The 20,007-nt window shown below is 43.7% G+C and overlaps 10 non-coding genes and 1 pseudogene across 10 annotated transcripts; all 11 read right to left on the reverse strand.

Moving 5' to 3' along the window:
- Nucleotides 1-978: 978 nt before the first annotated feature.
- On the reverse strand, nucleotides 979-1,169 carry LOC141225543 (U2 spliceosomal RNA). The gene has a single exon (XR_012292815.1). It is a non-coding gene; the product is annotated as a U2 spliceosomal RNA (small nuclear RNA).
- A 1,115-nt stretch (nucleotides 1,170-2,284) lies between these two features.
- On the reverse strand, nucleotides 2,285-2,475 carry LOC141225176 (U2 spliceosomal RNA). The gene has a single exon (XR_012292454.1). It is a non-coding gene; the product is annotated as a U2 spliceosomal RNA (small nuclear RNA).
- A 1,115-nt stretch (nucleotides 2,476-3,590) lies between these two features.
- Nucleotides 3,591-3,784, reverse strand: LOC141225665 (U2 spliceosomal RNA). Its single transcript, XR_012292929.1, has one exon. It is a non-coding gene; the product is annotated as a U2 spliceosomal RNA (small nuclear RNA).
- A 6,390-nt stretch (nucleotides 3,785-10,174) lies between these two features.
- Nucleotides 10,175-10,365, reverse strand: LOC141225374 (U2 spliceosomal RNA). The gene has a single exon (XR_012292648.1). It is a non-coding gene; the product is annotated as a U2 spliceosomal RNA (small nuclear RNA).
- Nucleotides 10,366-11,480: 1,115 nt separating this feature from the next.
- On the reverse strand, nucleotides 11,481-11,671 carry LOC141225375 (U2 spliceosomal RNA). Its single transcript, XR_012292649.1, has one exon. It is a non-coding gene; the product is annotated as a U2 spliceosomal RNA (small nuclear RNA).
- A 1,115-nt stretch (nucleotides 11,672-12,786) lies between these two features.
- LOC141225650 (U2 spliceosomal RNA) lies at nucleotides 12,787-12,969 on the reverse strand. Its single transcript, XR_012292916.1, has one exon. It is a non-coding gene; the product is annotated as a U2 spliceosomal RNA (small nuclear RNA).
- A 791-nt stretch (nucleotides 12,970-13,760) lies between these two features.
- LOC141225161 (U2 spliceosomal RNA) lies at nucleotides 13,761-13,852 on the reverse strand (annotated as a pseudogene).
- Nucleotides 13,853-14,967: 1,115 nt separating this feature from the next.
- Nucleotides 14,968-15,158, reverse strand: LOC141225376 (U2 spliceosomal RNA). Its single transcript, XR_012292650.1, has one exon. It is a non-coding gene; the product is annotated as a U2 spliceosomal RNA (small nuclear RNA).
- A 1,115-nt stretch (nucleotides 15,159-16,273) lies between these two features.
- LOC141225377 (U2 spliceosomal RNA) lies at nucleotides 16,274-16,464 on the reverse strand. The gene has a single exon (XR_012292651.1). It is a non-coding gene; the product is annotated as a U2 spliceosomal RNA (small nuclear RNA).
- Nucleotides 16,465-17,572: 1,108 nt separating this feature from the next.
- Nucleotides 17,573-17,763, reverse strand: LOC141225378 (U2 spliceosomal RNA). The gene has a single exon (XR_012292652.1). It is a non-coding gene; the product is annotated as a U2 spliceosomal RNA (small nuclear RNA).
- A 1,108-nt stretch (nucleotides 17,764-18,871) lies between these two features.
- On the reverse strand, nucleotides 18,872-19,062 carry LOC141225379 (U2 spliceosomal RNA). The gene has a single exon (XR_012292653.1). It is a non-coding gene; the product is annotated as a U2 spliceosomal RNA (small nuclear RNA).
- Between the last annotated feature and the right edge of the window lie 945 nt (nucleotides 19,063-20,007).

The raw sequence follows: 20,007 nt of genomic DNA on the forward strand, positions 1-20,007 counted from the left end.
CTGCTGCTGCAATCCACGCGTTTTAGATCTGCATAACTCCACCTCTTTAAACACAGCACCTTCACCCCCTGCTGTTCCCACCCGCCTCAACACCGTTGGAAGGGAGGAGAACCAATTAAGGCGGGGGGTGGGGTGGAACGAGCAGCTGTCTACCCTTAGCAGGAGGGCTCCTGATTACATACCTCTCCTGCTGCTGCTGCTGCTGGCTGTCCAGCAGCAGACTGAAGGTGGCTGCTGCTGTGCACAGGTATATAAAGGCTCAGAGCCTATTATGACACGCGCAGCCAGCGTTCCATTGCCACATTCCATCTACTGCAGGCAGGATACCTGGCTGGCTGAATGTCGCTGAGAAGCTCACAGAGACCGCCATAAGCAACAGTTTAACAGAATGCCACAGACTAATCAACCAAACTTTTTGGGTTGGGTTCTCTTTTATAGTCTGCAGGCATTAAATGAAAGAAGTCAGTGTTCCAGCAGAAGGAGACAACGTTTCAGAAAAGGCATTGTAGCAAACCAAAAAAGAAATTTTAAGCGCAGCAGAGTAACCAGCGCACATACCTGTTAGCTCAGGTGAGTTTAAAAGGCTGCTGTTGATAACAAGGGCATTTGCTAAATAGATGGTGTGTGTGCAACAATATACTGAAAGGTCAATTATATTGTGCAGCTTATCTCACCACCTGTAGTTATTTAGGTGAAAGCTCCAAAATGCTTGCCTAATATGTCTGTTTATCCAAAAGGAAGTAAAAAGGGAGAGCTAGAAAGATAGCATTGCATCACATTACATGGCAATGCAATGCACAGTTGCTGAAGTTGAACCAAAATGAGCTTGTAATCTGGCTTCTGCAACTTTGAACATGAAAAATCCAATGAGGAGAAGAAAAGCAAAGCCAAAGAGTCCATCCCAAAATCCGACAAACAAGCAAAATGAACAAAAAACATTGAATTCAATTCTTTCTGATTTTAGAAACTGCATTAAAGAAGGGGTGCACCGGTCCTGGAGATACTGCAATACCAGGTCAATGCGTGGAGTGGACAGAGCAAGCTCTTTTTCCATCTCCCTGTTCTAAAAATCCATTTAATATATGGTCCCCAGATAGGGGACGTATCAGATATTAATCTGATAAGAACAGATACTACACTTGATCTTAGCCAAAAGGCCGAGAAGCGATAACCAGAATTGGTTTCAAACTACGGAGCCACCCAAGGATCCTGAAAAGTCCATTTGTGGAGATGAGCTCCTGGACTCCCGTTAAGAAGACATGTTGTCAACCTCTAGATCCCTTACATGCCTGCACTTTTCGGCTTGCTGCTGCTGCAATCCACGCGTTTTAGATCTGCATAACTCCACCTCTTTAAACACAGCACCTTCACCCCCTGCTGTTCCCACCCGCCTCAACACCGTTGGAAGGGAGGAGAACCAATTAAGGCGGGGGGTGGGGTGGAACGAGCAGCTGTCTACCCTTAGCAGGAGGGCTCCTGATTACATACCTCTCCTGCTGCTGCTGCTGCTGGCTGTCCAGCAGCAGACTGAAGGTGGCTGCTGCTGTGCACAGGTATATAAAGGCTCAGAGCCTATTATGACATGCGCAGCCAGCGTTCCATTGCCACATTCCATCTACTGCAGGCAGGATACCTGGCTGGCTGAATGTCGCTGAGAAGCTCACAGAGACCGCCATAAGCAACAGTTTAACAGAATGCCACAGACTAATCAACCAAACTTTTTGGGTTGGGTTCTCTTTTATAGTCTGCAGGCATTAAATGAAAGAAGTCAGTGTTCCAGCAGAAGGAGACAACGTTTCAGAAAAGGCATTGTAGCAAACCAAAAAAGAAATTTTAAGCGCAGCAGAGTAACCAGCGCACATACCTGTTAGCTCAGGTGAGTTTAAAAGGCTGCTGTTGATAACAAGGGCATTTGCTAAATAGATGGTGTGTGTGCAACAATATACTGAAAGGTCAATTATATTGTGCAGCTTATCTCACCACCTGTAGTTATTTAGGTGAAAGCTCCAAAATGCTTGCCTAATATGTCTGTTTATCCAAAAGGAAGTAAAAAGGGAGAGCTAGAAAGATAGCATTGCATCACATTACATGGCAATGCAATGCACAGTTGCTGAAGTTGAACCAAAATGAGCTTGTAATCTGGCTTCTGCAACTTTGAACATGAAAAATCCAATGAGGAGAAGGAAAGCAAAGCCAAAGAGTCCATCCCAAAATCCGACAAACAAGCAAAATGAACAAAAAACATTGAATTCAATTCTTTCTGATTTTAGAAACTGCATTAAAGAAGGGGTGCACCGGTCCTGGAGATACTGCAATACCAGGTCAATGCGTGGAGTGGACAGAGCAAGCTCTTTTTCCATCTCCCTGTTCTAAAAATCCATTTAATATATGGTCCCCAGATAGGGGACATATCAGATATTAAACTGATAAGAACAGATACTACACTTGATCTTAGCCAAAAGGCCGAGAAGCGATAACCAGAATTGGTTTCAAACTACGGAGCCACCCAAGGATCCTGAAAAGTCCATTTGTGGAGATGAGCTCCTGGACTCCCGTTAAGAAGACATGTTGTCAACCTCTAGATCCCTTACATGCCTGCACTTTTCGGCTTGCTGCTGCTGCAATCCACGCGTTTTAGATCTGCATAACTCCACCTCTTTAAACACAGCACCTTCACCCCCTGCTGTTCCCACCCGCCTCAACACCGTTGGAAGGGAGGAGAACCAATTAAGGCGGGGGGTGGGGTGGAACGAGCAGCTGTCTACCCTTAGCAGGAGGGCTCCTGATTACATACCTCTCCTGCTGCTGCTGCTGCTGGCTGTCCAGCAGCAGACTGAAGGTGGCTGCTGCTGTGCACAGGTATATAAAGGCTCAGAGCCTATTATGACACGCGCAGCCAGCGTTCCATTGCCACATTCCATCTACTGCAGGCAGGATACCTGGCTGGCTGAATGTCGCTGAGAAGCTCACAGAGACCGCCATAAGCAACAGTTTAACAGAATGCCACAGACTAATCAACCAAACTTTTTGGGTTGGGTTCTCTTTTATAGTCTGCAGGCATTAAATGAAAGAAGTCAGTGTTCCAGCAGAAGGAGACAACGTTTCAGAAAAGGCATTGTAGCAAACCAAAAAAGAAATTTTAAGCGCAGCAGAGTAACCAGCGCACATACCTGTTAGCTCAGGTGAGTTTAAAAGGCTGCTGTTGATAACAAGGGCATTTGCTAAATAGATGGTGTGTGTGCAACAATATACTGAAAGGTCAATTATATTGTGCAGCTTATCTCACCACCTGTAGTTATTTAGGTGAAAGCTCCAAAATGCTTGCCTAATATGTCTGTTTATCCAAAAGGAAGTAAAAAGGGAGAGCTAGAAAGATAGCATTGCATCACATTACATGGCAATGCAATGCACAGTTGCTGAAGTTGAACCAAAATGAGCTTGTAATCTGGCTTCTGCAACTTTGAACATGAAAAATCCAATGAGGAGAAGAAAAGCAAAGCCAAAGAGTCCATCCCAAAATCCGACAAACAAGCAAAATGAACAAAAAACATTGAATTCAATTCTTTCTGATTTTAGAAACTGCATTAAAGAAGGGGTGCACCGGTCCTGGAGATACTGCAATACCAGGTCAATGCGTGGAGTGGACAGAGCAAGCTCTTTTTCCATCTCCCTGTTCTAAAAATCCATTTAATATATGGTCCCCAGATAGGGGACGTATCAGATATTAAACTGATAAGAACAGATTTTTTTTTTTTTTTAATTTGGCTATCCCCTGCAGAGGGATAAAACCGTTTATTAAAACTTTAACAATTTACAAACATAATTACACAAATACCAAACGTTAAAAGACAAATGAAATTTACAAAACAAAAAAATACAAAGATTTTAAATAATTAGGTTCCATTGGTCAACAAGCCATTTTTTGGAAATATGTACATTCTTCTTTTTGTCAATTAAATAATAAGTATACATTTCACATAAACATAAACTTAAAACATCATTCACTGATAAAACATCTTGTTTAAAAATAGCAATGTTGCGCGCTTTCCAGAGAGATGACTTGGCGCAGTTCACTGTCTTCCAAGCCATTGTGTACTGGTCCATTGTGGGGCATTCCATAAGTCCGTATAGCACAGTTTTATATGTAAAGTCCTTGAGGTCTGCCACCCTTTCCAGTAGGGGGAGCAGTCTTCTCCAGAAATCCTTTGCAAAATTACATGTCCATAATAGATGTTCCACCGTTTCCTCGTCTTGGCATCCGGCTCTTGGGCAGATGGCAGACCTCACAAATCCTCTTCTGTATTGGAATGCCCGGCAAGGAAGACAGCGGTGCATGCAACTCCAAGCCAGATCTCTCTGTTCATTAAAAAGATAAAAAACGTTAATCATTTTCCAGATAGACATAGATTTGTCATCATCATATCTGTCAACATTACATATTTCCTCACTTTTACGTATTTCTTTAATTAGTTTCTTACTATTTCTTAATTCCTCTATTTTCTTAGTCCCTAAATTAAAATCGGACACTATTTTCCTTAAAATCTCATAATGCATCGACAAATTAAAAGCATGGGGCACAGATATATTAACTTCATACCATCCAAACTTTCTCATAAAAAATCCTGTATTAAAACGCATAAAAAAGGACCAATAGTGATTCTTAAAAAGGGCATTAAAACAGTAAACGAACAGATGGATTAAAAGAAACCTATTAAAATCTGGAAAATCTTTACCACCTTTTACTTTTGATTTCATCACGATTTCTCTTTTCAGCTTTTCCATTTTTGAGTTCCAAAAGAAGGTAAAGCAGGTTTTGGTTATCTTTTTTAAAACATTAACAGGCGGGGGGAAAACCATGCTAAGATACAATAAAAGAGGTAAAATCACCATCTTTAAAACCAATACTTTACCCTCCATTGTAAGTCTCCTCATGTTCCACATACATATTTTCGTATTTACTTTCTGTGTAACAGTTTCCCAACTATTATAACCATCATTATTTTCAGTGAATGATATACCTAAAATGGAAATGGATTCGGAGACATTAATTGGTACATCACGTAAAATCATCCCCCCAACACTTAAAATGTTACACTTATTAAAATTGATTTTAAAACCAGAAGCTAGACAAAAGGATTGCACTTGATGGAGAGTGGCCGTAAGTGATGGTGCATCTGTACACAAGACCGCCACGTCATCCATGTAGCCTACAACCTTGGCCTCCAAACCACCGCTTCCAGGCAGAGGGACACCGCATATCTGTTTATTTTGGCGTATTGCACATAACATTGGTTCCAGTGCACAGATAAACAGTAGCAGGGACAGAGGGCATCCCTGTTTCACCCCTGACCGTAAAAATACCTCTTGTGTCTTAAAACCATTCACTAAAATCTTACTTGTACAATCCTTGTAAAATGCTTTAAGCGATAGTAAAAACCCTTCTGGTATGCCCATTTTCTCTAAAACTTTAAAAAGATAAAAGTGTGAGACACGGTCAAATGCTTTTTCAAAATCAATAGATAAAATCGCCATTTTCCCCTTTCTGTCTTTCACATCCTCAATACAGTCTTTCACTAAATTCAGATTGTCCCATATACTGCGCCCCGGCACCCCACACACTTGATTAGAATGAATAACTTTGCTGATGACTTCTTTTAGACGATTTGCACAAATTTTAGCCATTATTTTATAGTCACAATTTAAAAGTGTTATTGGTCTCCAGTTTTCTAATTTTGATTTATCGCCTTTTTTGTATAGGAGGGAGACTTCACCTTTCTTCCAGGAATTTAATAAAACCTTATTATTAAAAACCTCAGTAAACAAATAAAACAAATCATCTTTTAAAATATCATAAAAACATACATAAAATTCTATTGGGATGCCATCAGGACCAGGGACCTTTCCAGTTTTAAAACTTTTAATAGTTTTTAACACTTCTTGTTCCGTTAAAACTTGGGATAAAAACTCTTGGGATGCGGGATCTAAAACAGCTGTTAGTCCTTGCAGCGAATCATCCATTAATTTATTATCTATATTTTTTCCATTAAAAAGATTAGAAAAAAAAACCTCAACTTTACCCAGCATATTTTTTATATTATTCTCACCATCTATATGGTCAATTATCACTTTTTCTTTTTTATTTTTCCTAAAAAAATATCTGGAACACTTTTCATTTTCTTCTATATGTTGTACTCTAGAACGAAAAATTATCTCTTTTCCTTTTTGTTCTAGCCATTTTGAAATCTCTTCTTTTAAGTTTGAAATATCAAGTTGTACATCTATCCCATTGTCTCTGAGCTTAAATAATGTTTGTAGGCGGGTATTTAAAATTCTATATTCTTCATATTTTTCTTTGGCTCTACATATACTCTTTTTAATAAAAAAGTCTTTTATTTTTACTTTCATTCTATCCCACCATACACTCATAGTCTCATTTGTTTTTTTCCCTTTTCTACATTTCCTATAAAACTCAATAAAATCTGATAAAATCTGCGGGTCGGTTAAAAGGGATACGTTCATTTTCCAGCTTTTCTTACCACATTTTTCGTTGTCATTTTCTTTTATGGTAAAGGATAAAAGTTTATGGTCTGAAAATATATTAGTTAAAACTTCACATTTGGCAGGTATTGTTTTATCTGAACCAAAAATAAAATCAATCCTAGAGCTACAATTAGCATTGCTCCAAGTGAAACCGGCGTCCTCTGGGCTGTCACTATGACACTCTTTATATATGTCTATCAATTTAGCATCTTTGACTATATCATGTAGCATACCTGAGGTTTTATCGTAGTTCCTGCTTACAGAGCTGGAGCGCCGGTTTTCACCTTTTAAAGCACAATTAAAATCCCCTGCTAAGATAAAAGGTTCAGAGTTATTAATAAATAATGGTAAAAGATCAAGCATTTCGGCTCTTTCATTTTTCTCTGGGGATCCATAAAAATTTAAAAACTGCCATCTAATACCATCAATAAAAGCTTTCACTAATAAAATACGACCTGGTAAAATTTCCTGAATAAAATCAATTAAAACGTTCCCTTTAAAAAGTATGGCTACACCCGCTGATCCTGCAGCATTCGATCCGGACCAGACAGATGGCCCACACTTCCACTCATCTTTATATTTTTGATATGACATTTCATGTGGGATATTACATTCTTGCAGAAAAAATACAGATGCAGTAAAACACGTAAAAAAATTAAAAAGAGCAGTTCTTCTCGTGTTAAATTTTATGCCTCTCACGTTGAGGGAAATACCTTTCAGTTCAGCCATCATTAGAAAATGTAGAAATTTTACTTAGGTAACTAAGAGCAACGGATTTACCTGTCCGATGAACCTGATCAGACCACTGGGCTTGCGCCTCCCTCCTCATCTGATAGTATCGTCACGAGAGTCTCCGTGGAGGAGGAAAGATTACCACATTTATATAAACCCGACGCTACACTGGCATAGCTCGGAGGGCTGGCTGGCAGAACCCGCTGGGTCTCCATTGGCTGGCCATGCAGTTCCTCATCAGGTGGGTCCCCGAGGGGTTCCGCCGCCCCTGTTTGACCTGTAGAAGGTCGTCCTATAGGAGGAGGTTGCGCACAAGGCAGAGCCTCTGACTCTTCAGAGGCAGCAAGATCCCGGTCCCCACCTGTAGCAGCGGAGACCGAAACCCCTGAGGGTCCAGCGTCCACGTCCCCTTCTGGAGAAGTGTCCATCTGTTCACCTCCTGCTGCCTCCTCCGAACCACCCTTTTTCTTTTTCTTAGGACCCACCTTTATCCACTCAGCGCCCTCAGCACTAGGAGACCCAGACTGGGCATGGGCTTCTGTGTCGGCCTTTTGCCGGTCCCTTTTGACCTTACCAGTAGTGCCCTTCTGCTCCTTCTCAGCCCTCCTTTTGGACTCCCGCAGGTCCTGCAGCCAGGTTTTGGGATTTGGTATTTTACCTGTCATAGACTCTGGAGACACTTCACTATTTGGTACGCCCTTATTGTCTCCAGAGGCTCCAGGTTGTTGTTCCTCCTCCTGAGGGGTGGTCTGATCTTTTGGTCCTTGGTCGGACGTCTTGGACTTCCCCTTTTGCTCATCTTCCCGAAATCTGTGAGGGCAAGAAAAATAAAAGTGACCTGGAGTCTGGCAAAAACTGCATTTCTTTTCCTTAGGGCATTCTTTTGTCTCATGTTCTTCACTAGCACAATTTCTACATGATACATGACAGTTTTCTTTTGAATGACCATAGCGCCCACAATTTCTGCAATATACTGGCATCCCAGAAAAGAAGAAATCCCCATTTGTTTGCCCAATTTTGAAACGGGCAGGGGGGAGCCGTATACCACCTGGTGTATTTGGATCTCTTGTACACTTCACAAGGAATTTCCACTTAGATGTCCATATGTTATATTCGTTTAATATCTTCCCAATACATTTAACACTTTTAAAATAAATTGCTAGAAATGACATTACTTCTGGAGCAGAAACAAAGGGCGAAAATATTTTTACAATAACCAGTCTTACCTCATCCAGGACGTGCTCAACAATTTGTATCCCTTTCAAAACAGGACTATTTTCAACTTTTTTTAACTTTTCTAGTACATCTCTAAAAATACCTTCTCCGGTGAATGTGATGTCATAGTCACCTCTTCTGGGATAATCCTGGATGGAGAGAATTTCATTCCTTTGTACGCCAAGAAGGTTCCTGAGCACGTCCTGGACTACATACCCTAATTTCCTCATATCCGAGCCACCCGCCGTGAAGTGAACTCGGATAGAGTTTTTTAGCCTCGCATAAAGAGGCACGAGGTTAGGGTCAACCTCCATGGAAAAACGCAACAAGGTTGCAAATTGCAGCCACTTGCAATCTGCGCTCCCAGTGTTCTTGCAGCGAAAAACACCTGGAAGCTGGGGGATCGCAACTCGTTACCCTGGGACTAAGCCCTCTCCCTAATAGCAGCAAGCAGGTTAAGTCCACCAAAGTGGACGATCCTGCCAGGCCAAGGAGAGGGGTACCCGAGTGCCCTTCAACCACAATCTCCTGCAATAAAGCACTTGATCGTAGCCAAAAGGCCGAGAAGCGATAACCAGAATTGGTTTCAAACTACGGAGCCACCCAAGGATCCTGAAAAGTCCATTTGTGGAGATGAGCTCCTGGACTCCCGTTAAGAAGACATGTTGTCAACCTCTAGATCCCTTACATGCCTGCACTTTTCGGCTTGCTGCTGCTGCAATCCACGCGTTTTAGATCTGCATAACTCCACCTCTTTAAACACAGCACCTTCACCCCCTGCTGTTCCCACCCGCCTCAACACCGTTGGAAGGGAGGAGAACCAATTAAGGCGGGGGGTGGGGTGGAACGAGCAGCTGTCTACCCTTAGCAGGAGGGCTCCTGATTACATACCTCTCCTGCTGCTGCTGCTGCTGGCTGTCCAGCAGCAGACTGAAGGTGGCTGCTGCTGTGCACAGGTATATAAAGGCTCAGAGCCTATTATGACACGTGCAGCCAGCGTTCCATTGCCACATTCCATCTACTGCAGGCAGGATACCTGGCTGGCTGAATGTCGCTGAGAAGCTCACAGAGACCGCCATAAGCAACAGTTTAACAGAATGCCACAGACTAATCAACCAAACTTTTTGGGTTGGGTTCTCTTTTATAGTCTGCAGGCATTAAATGAAAGAAGTCAGTGTTCCAGCAGAAGGAGACAACGTTTCAGAAAAGGCATTGTAGCAAACCAAAAAAGAAATTTTAAGCGCAGCAGAGTAACCAGCGCACATACCTGTTAGCTCAGGTGAGTTTAAAAGGCTGCTGTTGATAACAAGGGCATTTGCTAAATAGATGGTGTGTGTGCAACAATATACTGAAAGGTCAATTATATTGTGCAGCTTATCTCACCACCTGTAGTTATTTAGGTGAAAGCTCCAAAATGCTTGCCTAATATGTCTGTTTATCCAAAAGGAAGTAAAAAGGGAGAGCTAGAAAGATAGCATTGCATCACATTACATGGCAATGCAATGCACAGTTGCTGAAGTTGAACCAAAATGAGCTTGTAATCTGGCTTCTGCAACTTTGAACATGAAAAATCCAATGAGGAGAAGAAAAGCAAAGCCAAAGAGTCCATCCCAAAATCCGACAAACAAGCAAAATGAACAAAAAACATTGAATTCAATTCTTTCTGATTTTAGAAACTGCATTAAAGAAGGGGTGCACCGGTCCTGGAGATACTGCAATACCAGGTCAATGCGTGGAGTGGACAGAGCAAGCTCTTTTTCCATCTCCCTGTTCTAAAAATCCATTTAATATATGGTCCCCAGATAGGGGACGTATCAGATATTAAACTGATAAGAACAGATACTACACTTGATCTTAGCCAAAAGGCCGAGAAGCGATAACCAGAATTGGTTTCAAACTACGGAGCCACCCAAGGATCCTGAAAAGTCCATTTGTGGAGATGAGCTCCTGGACTCCCGTTAAGAAGACATGTTGTCAACCTCTAGATCCCTTACATGCCTGCACTTTTCGGCTTGCTGCTGCTGCAATCCACGCGTTTTAGATCTGCATAACTCCACCTCTTTAAACACAGCACCTTCACCCCCTGCTGTTCCCACCCGCCTCAACACCGTTGGAAGGGAGGAGAACCAATTAAGGCGGGGGGTGGGGTGGAACGAGCAGCTGTCTACCCTTAGCAGGAGGGCTCCTGATTACATACCTCTCCTGCTGCTGCTGCTGCTGGCTGTCCAGCAGCAGACTGAAGGTGGCTGCTGCTGTGCACAGGTATATAAAGGCTCAGAGCCTATTATGACACGCGCAGCCAGCGTTCCATTGCCACATTCCATCTACTGCAGGCAGGATACCTGGCTGGCTGAATGTCGCTGAGAAGCTCACAGAGACCGCCATAAGCAACAGTTTAACAGAATGCCACAGACTAATCAACCAAACTTTTTGGGTTGGGTTCTCTTTTATAGTCTGCAGGCATTAAATGAAAGAAGTCAGTGTTCCAGCAGAAGGAGACAACGTTTCAGAAAAGGCATTGTAGCAAACCAAAAAAGAAATTTTAAGCGCAGCAGAGTAACCAGCGCACATACCTGTTAGCTCAGGTGAGTTTAAAAGGCTGCTGTTGATAACAAGGGCATTTGCTAAATAGATGGTGTGTGTGCAACAATATACTGAAAGGTCAATTATATTGTGCAGCTTATCTCACCACCTGTAGTTATTTAGGTGAAAGCTCCAAAATGCTTGCCTAATATGTCTGTTTATCCAAAAGGAAGTAAAAAGGGAGAGCTAGAAAGATAGCATTGCATCACATTACATGGCAATGCAATGCACAGTTGCTGAAGTTGAACCAAAATGAGCTTGTAATCTGGCTTCTGCAACTTTGAACATGAAAAATCCAATGAGGAGAAGAAAAGCAAAGCCAAAGAGTCCATCCCAAAATCCGACAAACAAGCAAAATGAACAAAAAACATTGAATTCAATTCTTTCTGATTTTAGAAACTGCATTAAAGAAGGGGTGCACCGGTCCTGGAGATACTGCAATACCAGGTCAATGCGTGGAGTGGACAGAGCAAGCTCTTTTTCCATCTCCCTGTTCTAAAAATCCATTTAATATATGGTCCCCAGATAGGGGACGTATCAGATATTAAACTGATAAGAACAGATACTACACTTGATCTTAGCCAAAAGGCCGAGAAGCGATAACCAGAATTGGTTTCAAACTACGGAGCCACCCAAGGATCCTGAAAAGTCCATTTGTGGAGATGAGCTCCTGGACTCCCGTTAAGAAGACATGTTGTCAACCTCTAGATCCCTTACATGCCTGCACTTTTCGGCTTGCTGCTGCTGCAATCCACGCGTTTTAGATCTGCATAACTCCACCTCTTTAAACACAGCACCTTCACCCCCTGCTGTTCCCACCCGCCTCAACACCGTTGGAAGGGAGGAGAACCAATTAAGGCGGGGGGTGGGGTGGAACGAGCAGCTGTCTACCCTTAGCAGGAGGGCTCCTGATTACATACCTCTCCTGCTGCTGCTGCTGCTGGCTGTCCAGCAGCAGACTGAAGGTGGCTGCTGCTGTGCACAGGTATATAAAGGCTCAGAGCCTATTATGACACGCGCAGCCAGCGTTCCATTGCCACATTCCATCTACTGCAGGCAGGATACCTGGCTGGCTGAATGTCGCTGAGAAGCTCACAGAGACCGCCATAAGCAACAGTTTAACAGAATGCCACAGACTAATCAACCAAACTTTTTGGGTTGGGTTCTCTTTTATAGTCTGCAGGCATTAAATGAAAGAAGTCAGTGTTCCAGCAGAAGGAGACAACGTTTCAGAAAAGGCATTGTAGCAAACCAAAAAAGAAATTTTAAGCGCAGCAGAGTAACCAGCGCACATACCTGTTAGCTCAGGTGAGTTTAAAAGGCTGCTGTTGATAACAAGGGCATTTGCTAAATAGATGGTGTGTGTGCAACAATATACTGAAAGGTCAATTATATTGTGCAGCTTATCTCACCACCTGTAGTTATTTAGGTGAAAGCTCCAAAATGCTTGCCTAATATGTCTGTTTATCCAAAAGGAAGTAAAAAGGGAGAGCTAGAAAGATAGCATTGCATCACATTACATGGCAATGCAATGCACAGTTGCTGAAGTTGAACCAAAATGAGCTTGTAATCTGGCTTCTGCAACTTTGAACATGAAAAATCCAATGAGGAGAAGAAAAGCAAAGCCAAAGAGTCCATCCCAAAATCCGACAAACAAGCAAAATGAACAAAAAACATTGAATTCAATTCTTTCTGATTTTAGAAACTGCATTAAAGAAGGGGTGCACCGGTCCTGGAGATACTGCAATACCAGGTCAATGCGTGGAGTGGACAGAGCAAGCTCTTTTTCCATCTCCCTGTTCTAAAAATCCATTTAATATATGGTCCCCAGATAGGGGACGTATCAGATATTAAACTGATAAGAACAGATTTTTTTTTTTTTCGAAAGCCCGAATTCGTGTACAAAACCCGAGTGCGCTTAAAAAAGTGACAAGTGCCACAAAAAAAGTGCACTAGGATGCTGGTCTTCTTGAAACCCTCTCCAAAAGTAGAAGAGTCCCCCAAACCATTCCCCGTCCCTCCGAGCCAGAAGGCCACAGCGAGGAACAGGGACAAATAGCCACCTCCAGCCGGAGCCAGAGGCGACCCAATCTTACCCCCAGCACCTGCCCGAGTTCTCACCCGAGCAAGGCACTGGGAGCCAAAGACTGTGCTCCCCTCCCGGAAGAGGGGAGCCAACAACGCTCTCCTCCAGAAAGAGGAGAGCCAGGGGGGTTCAGGGGGGAGCGGAACCTGATGGCCACACACTCCCCCCCTAGACCTGCCAAGAGAGGAACCCGTAAGGGAACCGCATCCCGACAAAATCCTAGTAAGGACGTGGACACACGTGAAAAAGTGGACACACAGTGACAAAAAAATTAAATAAATAGTGAAGGTTTCACAGTATAATACTGCCCGGACCTTCGACCGGGAATTGAAAAATTCCCCATCCTAAGGCCAGAAGGCCCGGAATAAGGGTGTGTGTGAAGAAAGAAATATTGAAGTGCTAGTGCAAATGTGCCATAAACTCAAGTGGGGTTCCCAATCCCAGTGAGTTGAGGCACCCCAGGGTCACCACTCCTGGGGCACTTCACACTTCGGGCTTTCGATCTTCCCCGGCCCAATGGCGTCGATCCTGGGGGGCCATGCTTTCCACCAGATGACTATATTAGCCACCTGGCGTACTAACAAGCGCCTAAACCCCAGTGTGCATAATGTATCAATCTACTAGGGCGGCCAACATCCAAAACCGCCTTTTCGAAAGATACTACACTTGATCTTAGCCAAAAGGCCGAGAAGCGATAACCAGAATTGGTTTCAAACTACGGAGCCACCCAAGGATCCTGAAAAGTCCATTTGTGGAGATGAGCTCCTGGACTCCCGTTAAGAAGACATGTTGTCAACCTCTAGATCCCTTACATGCCTGCACTTTTCGGCTTGCTGCTGCTGCAATCCACGCGTTTTAGATCTGCATAACTCCACCTCTTTAAACACAGCACCTTCACCCCCTGCTGTTCCCACCCGCCTCAACACCGTTGGAAGGGAGGAGAACCAATTAAGGCGGGGGGTGGGGTGGAACGAGCAGCTGTCTACCCTTAGCAGGAGGGCTCCTGATTACATACCTCTCCTGCTGCTGCTGCTGCTGGCTGTCCAGCAGCAGACTGAAGGTGGCTGCTGCTGTGCACAGGTATATAAAGGCTCAGAGCCTATTATGACACGCGCAGCCAGCGTTCCATTGCCACATTCCATCTACTGCAGGCAGGATACCTGGCTGGCTGAATGTCGCTGAGAAGCTCACAGAGACCGCCATAAGCAACAGTTTAACAGAATGCCACAGACTAATCAACCAAACTTTTTGGGTTGGGTTCTCTTTTATAGTCTGCAGGCATTAAATGAAAGAAGTCAGTGTTCCAGGAGAAGGAGACAACGTTTCAGAAAAGGCATTGTAGCAAACCAAAAAAGAAATTTTAAGCGCAGCAGAGTAACCAGCGCACATACCTGTTAGCTCAGGTGAGTTTAAAAGGCTGCTGTTGATAACAAGGGCATTTGCTAAATAGATGGTGTGTGTGCAACAATATACTGAAAGGTCAATTATATTGTGCAGCTTATCTCACCACCTGTAGTTATTTAGGTGAAAGCTCCAAAATGCTTGCCTAATATGTCTGTTTATCCAAAAGGAAGTAAAAAGGGAGAGCTAGAAAGATAGCATTGCATCACATTACATGGCAATGCAATGCACAGTTGCTGAAGTTGAACCAAAATGAGCTTGTAATCTGGCTTCTGCAACTTTGAACATGAAAAATCCAATGAGGAGAAGAAAAGCAAAGCCAAAGAGTCCATCCCAAAATCCGACAAACAAGCAAAATGAACAAAAAACATTGAATTCAATTCTTTCTGATTTTAGAAACTGCATTAAAGAAGGGGTGCACCGGTCCTGGAGATACTGCAATACCAGGTCAATGCGTGGAGTGGACAGAGCAAGCTCTTTTTCCATCTCCCTGTTCTAAAAATCCATTTAATATATGGTCCCCAGATAGGGGACGTATCAGATATTAAACTGATAAGAACAGATACTACACTTGATCTTAGCCAAAAGGCCGAGAAGCGATAACCAGAATTGGTTTCAAACTACGGAGCCACCCAAGGATCCTGAAAAGTCCATTTGTGGAGATGAGCTCCTGGACTCCCGTTAAGAAGACATGTTGTCAACCTCTAGATCCCTTACATGCCTGCACTTTTCGGCTTGCTGCTGCTGCAATCCACGCGTTTTAGATCTGCATAACTCCACCTCTTTAAACACAGCACCTTCACCCCCTGCTGTTCCCACCCGCCTCAACACCGTTGGAAGGGAGGAGAACCAATTAAGGCGGGGGGTGGGGTGGAACGAGCAGCTGTCTACCCTTAGCAGGAGGGTTCCTGATTACATACCTCTCCTGCTGCTGCTGCTGCTGGCTGTCCAGCAGCAGACTGAAGGTGGCTGCTGCTGTGCACAGGTATATAAAGGCTCAGAGCCTATTATGACACGCGCAGCCAGCGTTCCATTGCCACATTCCATCTACTGCAGGCAGGATACCTGGCTGGCTGAATGTCGCTGAGAAGCTCACAGAGACCGCCATAAGCAACAGTTTAACAGAATGCCACAGACTAATCAACCAAACTTTTTGGGTTGGGTTCTCTTTTATAGTCTGCAGGCATTAAATGAAAGAAGTCAGTGTTCCAGCAGAAGGAGACAACGTTTCAGAAAAGGCATTGTAGCAAACCAAAAAAGAAATTTTAAGCGCAGCAGAGTAACCAGCGCACATACCTGTTAGCTCAGGTGAGTTTAAAAGGCTGCTGTTGATAACAAGGGCATTTGCTAAATAGATGGTGTGTGTGCAACAATATACTGAAAGGTCAATTATATTGTGCAGCTTATCTCACCACCTGTAGTTATTTAGGTGAAAGCTCCAAAATGCTTGCCTAATATGTCTGTTTATCCAAAAGGAAGTAAAAAGGGAGAGCTAGAAAGATAGCATTGCATCACATTACATGGCAATGCAATGCACAGTTGCTGAAGTTGAACCAAAATGAGCTTGTAATCTGGCTTCTGCAACTTTGAACATGAAAAATCCAATGAGGAGAAGAAAAGCAAAGCCAAAGAGTCCATCCCAAAATCCGACAAACAAGCAAAATGAACAAAAAACATTGAATTCAATTCTTTCTGATTTTAGAAACTGCATTAAAGAAGGGGTGCACCGGTCCTGGAGATACTGCAATACCAGGTCAATGCGTGGAGTGGACAGAGCAAGCTCTTTTTCCATCTCCCTGTTCTAAAAATCCATTTAATATATGGTCCCCAGATAGGGGACGTATCAGATATTAAACTGATAAGAACAGATACTACACTTGATCTTAGCCAAAAGGCCGAGAAGCGATAACCAGAATTGGTTTCAAACTACGGAGCCACCCAAGGATCCTGAAAAGTCCATTTGTGGAGATGAGCTCCTGGACTCCCGTTAAGAAGACATGTTGTCAACCTCTAGATCCCTTACATGCCTGCACTTTTCGGCTTGCTGCTGCTGCAATCCACGCGTTTTAGATCTGCATAACTCCACCTCTTTAAACACAGCACCTTCACCCCCTGCTGTTCCCACCCGCCTCAACACCGTTGGAAGGGAGGAGAACCAATTAAGGCGGGGGGTGGGGTGGAACGAGCAGCTGTCTACCCTTAGCAGGAGGGCTCCTGATTACATACCTCTCCTGCTGCTGCTGCTGCTGGCTGTCCAGCAGCAGACTGAAGGTGGCTGCTGCTGTGCACAGGTATATAAAGGCTCAGAGCCTATTATGACACGCGCAGCCAGCGTTCCATTGCCACATTCCATCTACTGCAGGCAGGATACCTGGCTGGCTGAATGTCGCTGAGAAGCTCACAGAGACCGCCATAAGCAACAGTTTAACAGAATGCCACAGACTAATCAACCAAACTTTTTGGGTTGGGTTCTCTTTTATAGTCTGCAGGCATTAAATGAAAGAAGTCAGTGTTCCAGCAGAAGGAGACAACGTTTCAGAAAAGGCATTGTAGCAAACCAAAAAAGAAATTTTAAGCGCAGCAGAGTAACCAGCGCACATACCTGTTAGCTCAGGTGAGTTTAAAAGGCTGCTGTTGATAACAAGGGCATTTGCTAAATAGATGGTGTGTGTGCAACAATATACTGAAAGGTCAATTATATTGTGCAGCTTATCTCACCACCTGTAGTTATTTAGGTGAAAGCTCCAAAATGCTTGCCTAATATGTCTGTTTATCCAAAAGGAAGTAAAAAGGGAGAGCTAGAAAGATAGCATTGCATCACATTACATGGCAATGCAATGCACAGTTGCTGAAGTTGAACCAAAATGAGCTTGTAATCTGGCTTCTGCAACTTTGAACATGAAAAATCCAATGAGGAGAAGAAAAGCAAAGCCAAAGAGTCCATCCCAAAATCCGACAAACAAGCAAAATGAACAAAAAACATTGAATTCAATTCTTTCTGATTTTGCATTAAAGAAGGGGTGCACCGGTCCTGGAGATACTGCAATACCAGGTCAATGCGTGGAGTGGACAGAGCAAGCTCTTTTTCCATCTCCCTGTTCTAAAAATCCATTTAATATATGGTCCCCAGATAGGGGACGTATCAGATATTAAACTGATAAGAACAGATACTACACTTGATCTTAGCCAAAAGGCCGAGAAGCGATAACCAGAATTGGTTTCAAACTACGGAGCCACCCAAGGATCCTGAAAAGTCCATTTGTGGAGATGAGCTCCTGGACTCCCGTTAAGAAGACATGTTGTCAACCTCTAGATCCCTTACATGCCTGCACTTTTCGGCTTGCTGCTGCTGCAATCCACGCGTTTTAGATCTGCATAACTCCACCTCTTTAAACACAGCACCTTCACCCCCTGCTGTTCCCACCCGCCTCAACACCGTTGGAAGGGAGGAGAACCAATTAAGGCGGGGGGTGGGGTGGAACGAGCAGCTGTCTACCCTTAGCAGGAGGGCTCCTGATTACATACCTCTCCTGCTGCTGCTGCTGCTGGCTGTCCAGCAGCAGACTGAAGGTGGCTGCTGCTGTGCACAGGTATATAAAGGCTCAGAGCCTATTATGACACGCGCAGCCAGCGTTCCATTGCCACATTCCATCTACTGCAGGCAGGATACCTGGCTGGCTGAATGTCGCTGAGAAGCTCACAGAGACCGCCATAAGCAACAGTTTAACAGAATGCCACAGACTAATCAACCAAACTTTTTGGGTTGGGTTCTCTTTTATAGTCTGCAGGCATTAAATGAAAGAAGTCAGTGTTCCAGCAGAAGGAGACAACGTTTCAGAAAAGGCATTGTAGCAAACCAAAAAAGAAATTTTAAGCGCAGCAGAGTAACCAGCGCACATACCTGTTAGCTCAGGTGAGTTTAAAAGGCTGCTGTTGATAACAAGGGCATTTGCTAAATAGATGGTGTGTGTGCAACAATATACTGAAAGGTCAATTATATTGTGCAGCTTATCTCACCACCTGTAGTTATTTAGGTGAAAGCTCCAAAATGCTTGCCTAATATGTCTGTTTATCCAAAAGGAAGTAAAAAGGGAGAGCTAAAAAGATAGCATTGCATCACATTACATGGCAATGCAATGCACAGTTGCTGAAGTTGAACCAAAATGAGCTTGTAATCTGGCTTCTGCAACTTTGAACATGAAAAATCCAATGAGGAGAAGAAAAGCAAAGCCAAAGAGTCCATCCCAAAATCCGACAAACAAGCAAAATGAACAAAAAACATTGAATTCAATTCTTTCTGATTTTGCATTAAAGAAGGGGTGCACCGGTCCTGGAGATACTGCAATACCAGGTCAATGCGTGGAGTGGACAGAGCAAGCTCTTTTTCCATCTCCCTGTTCTAAAAATCCATTTAATATATGGTCCCCAGATAGGGGACGTATCAGATATTAAACTGATAAGAACAGATACTACACTTGATCTTAGCCAAAAGGCCGAGAAGCGATAACCAGAATTGGTTTCAAACTACGGAGCCACCCAAGGATCCTGAAAAGTCCATTTGTGGAGATGAGCTCCTGGACTCCCGTTAAGAAGACATGTTGTCAACCTCTAGATCCCTTACATGCCTGCACTTTTCGGCTTGCTGCTGCTGCAATCCACGCGTTTTAGATCTGCATAACTCCACCTCTTTAAACACAGCACCTTCACCCCCTGCTGTTCCCACCCGCCTCAACACCGTTGGAAGGGAGGAGAACCAATTAAGGCGGGGGGTGGGGTGGAACGAGCAGCTGTCTACCCTTAGCAGGAGGGCTCCTGATTACATACCTCTCCTGCTGCTGCTGCTGCTGGCTGTCCAGCAGCAGACTGAAGGTGGCTGCTGCTGTGCACAGGTATATAAAGGCTCAGAGCCTATTATGACACGCGCAGCCAGCGTTCCATTGCCACATTCCATCTACTGCAGGCAGGATACCTGGCTGGCTGAATATCGCTGAGAAGCTCACAGAGACCGCCATAAGCAACAGTTTAACAGAATGCCACAGACTAATCAACCAAACTTTTTGGGTTGGGTTCTCTTTTATAGTCTGCAGGTATTAAATGAAAGAAGTCAGTGTTCCAGCAGAAGGAGACAACGTTTCAGAAAAGGCATTGTAGCAAACCAAAAAAGAAATTTTAAGCGCAGCAGAGTAACCAGCGCACATACCTGTTAGCTCAGGTGAGTTTAAAAGGCTGCTGTTGATAACAAGGGCATTTGCTAAATAGATGGTGTGTGTGCAACAATATACTGAAAGGTCAATTATATTGTGCAGCTTATCTCACCACCTGTAGTTATTTAGGTGAAAGCTCCAAAATGCTTGCCTAATATGTCTGTTTATCCAAAAGGAAGTAAAAAGGGAGAGCTAGAAAGATAGCATTGCATCACATTACATGGCAATGCAATGCACAGTTGCTGA

The sequence above is a fragment of the Phyllobates terribilis genome, unplaced genomic scaffold (assembly GCF_046119375.1).
Source record: "Phyllobates terribilis strain yellow unplaced genomic scaffold, ASM4611937v1 Scaffold_404__1_contigs__length_1715579, whole genome shotgun sequence".
NCBI classification, from domain to species: Eukaryota; Metazoa; Chordata; class Amphibia; order Anura; family Dendrobatidae; genus Phyllobates; species Phyllobates terribilis.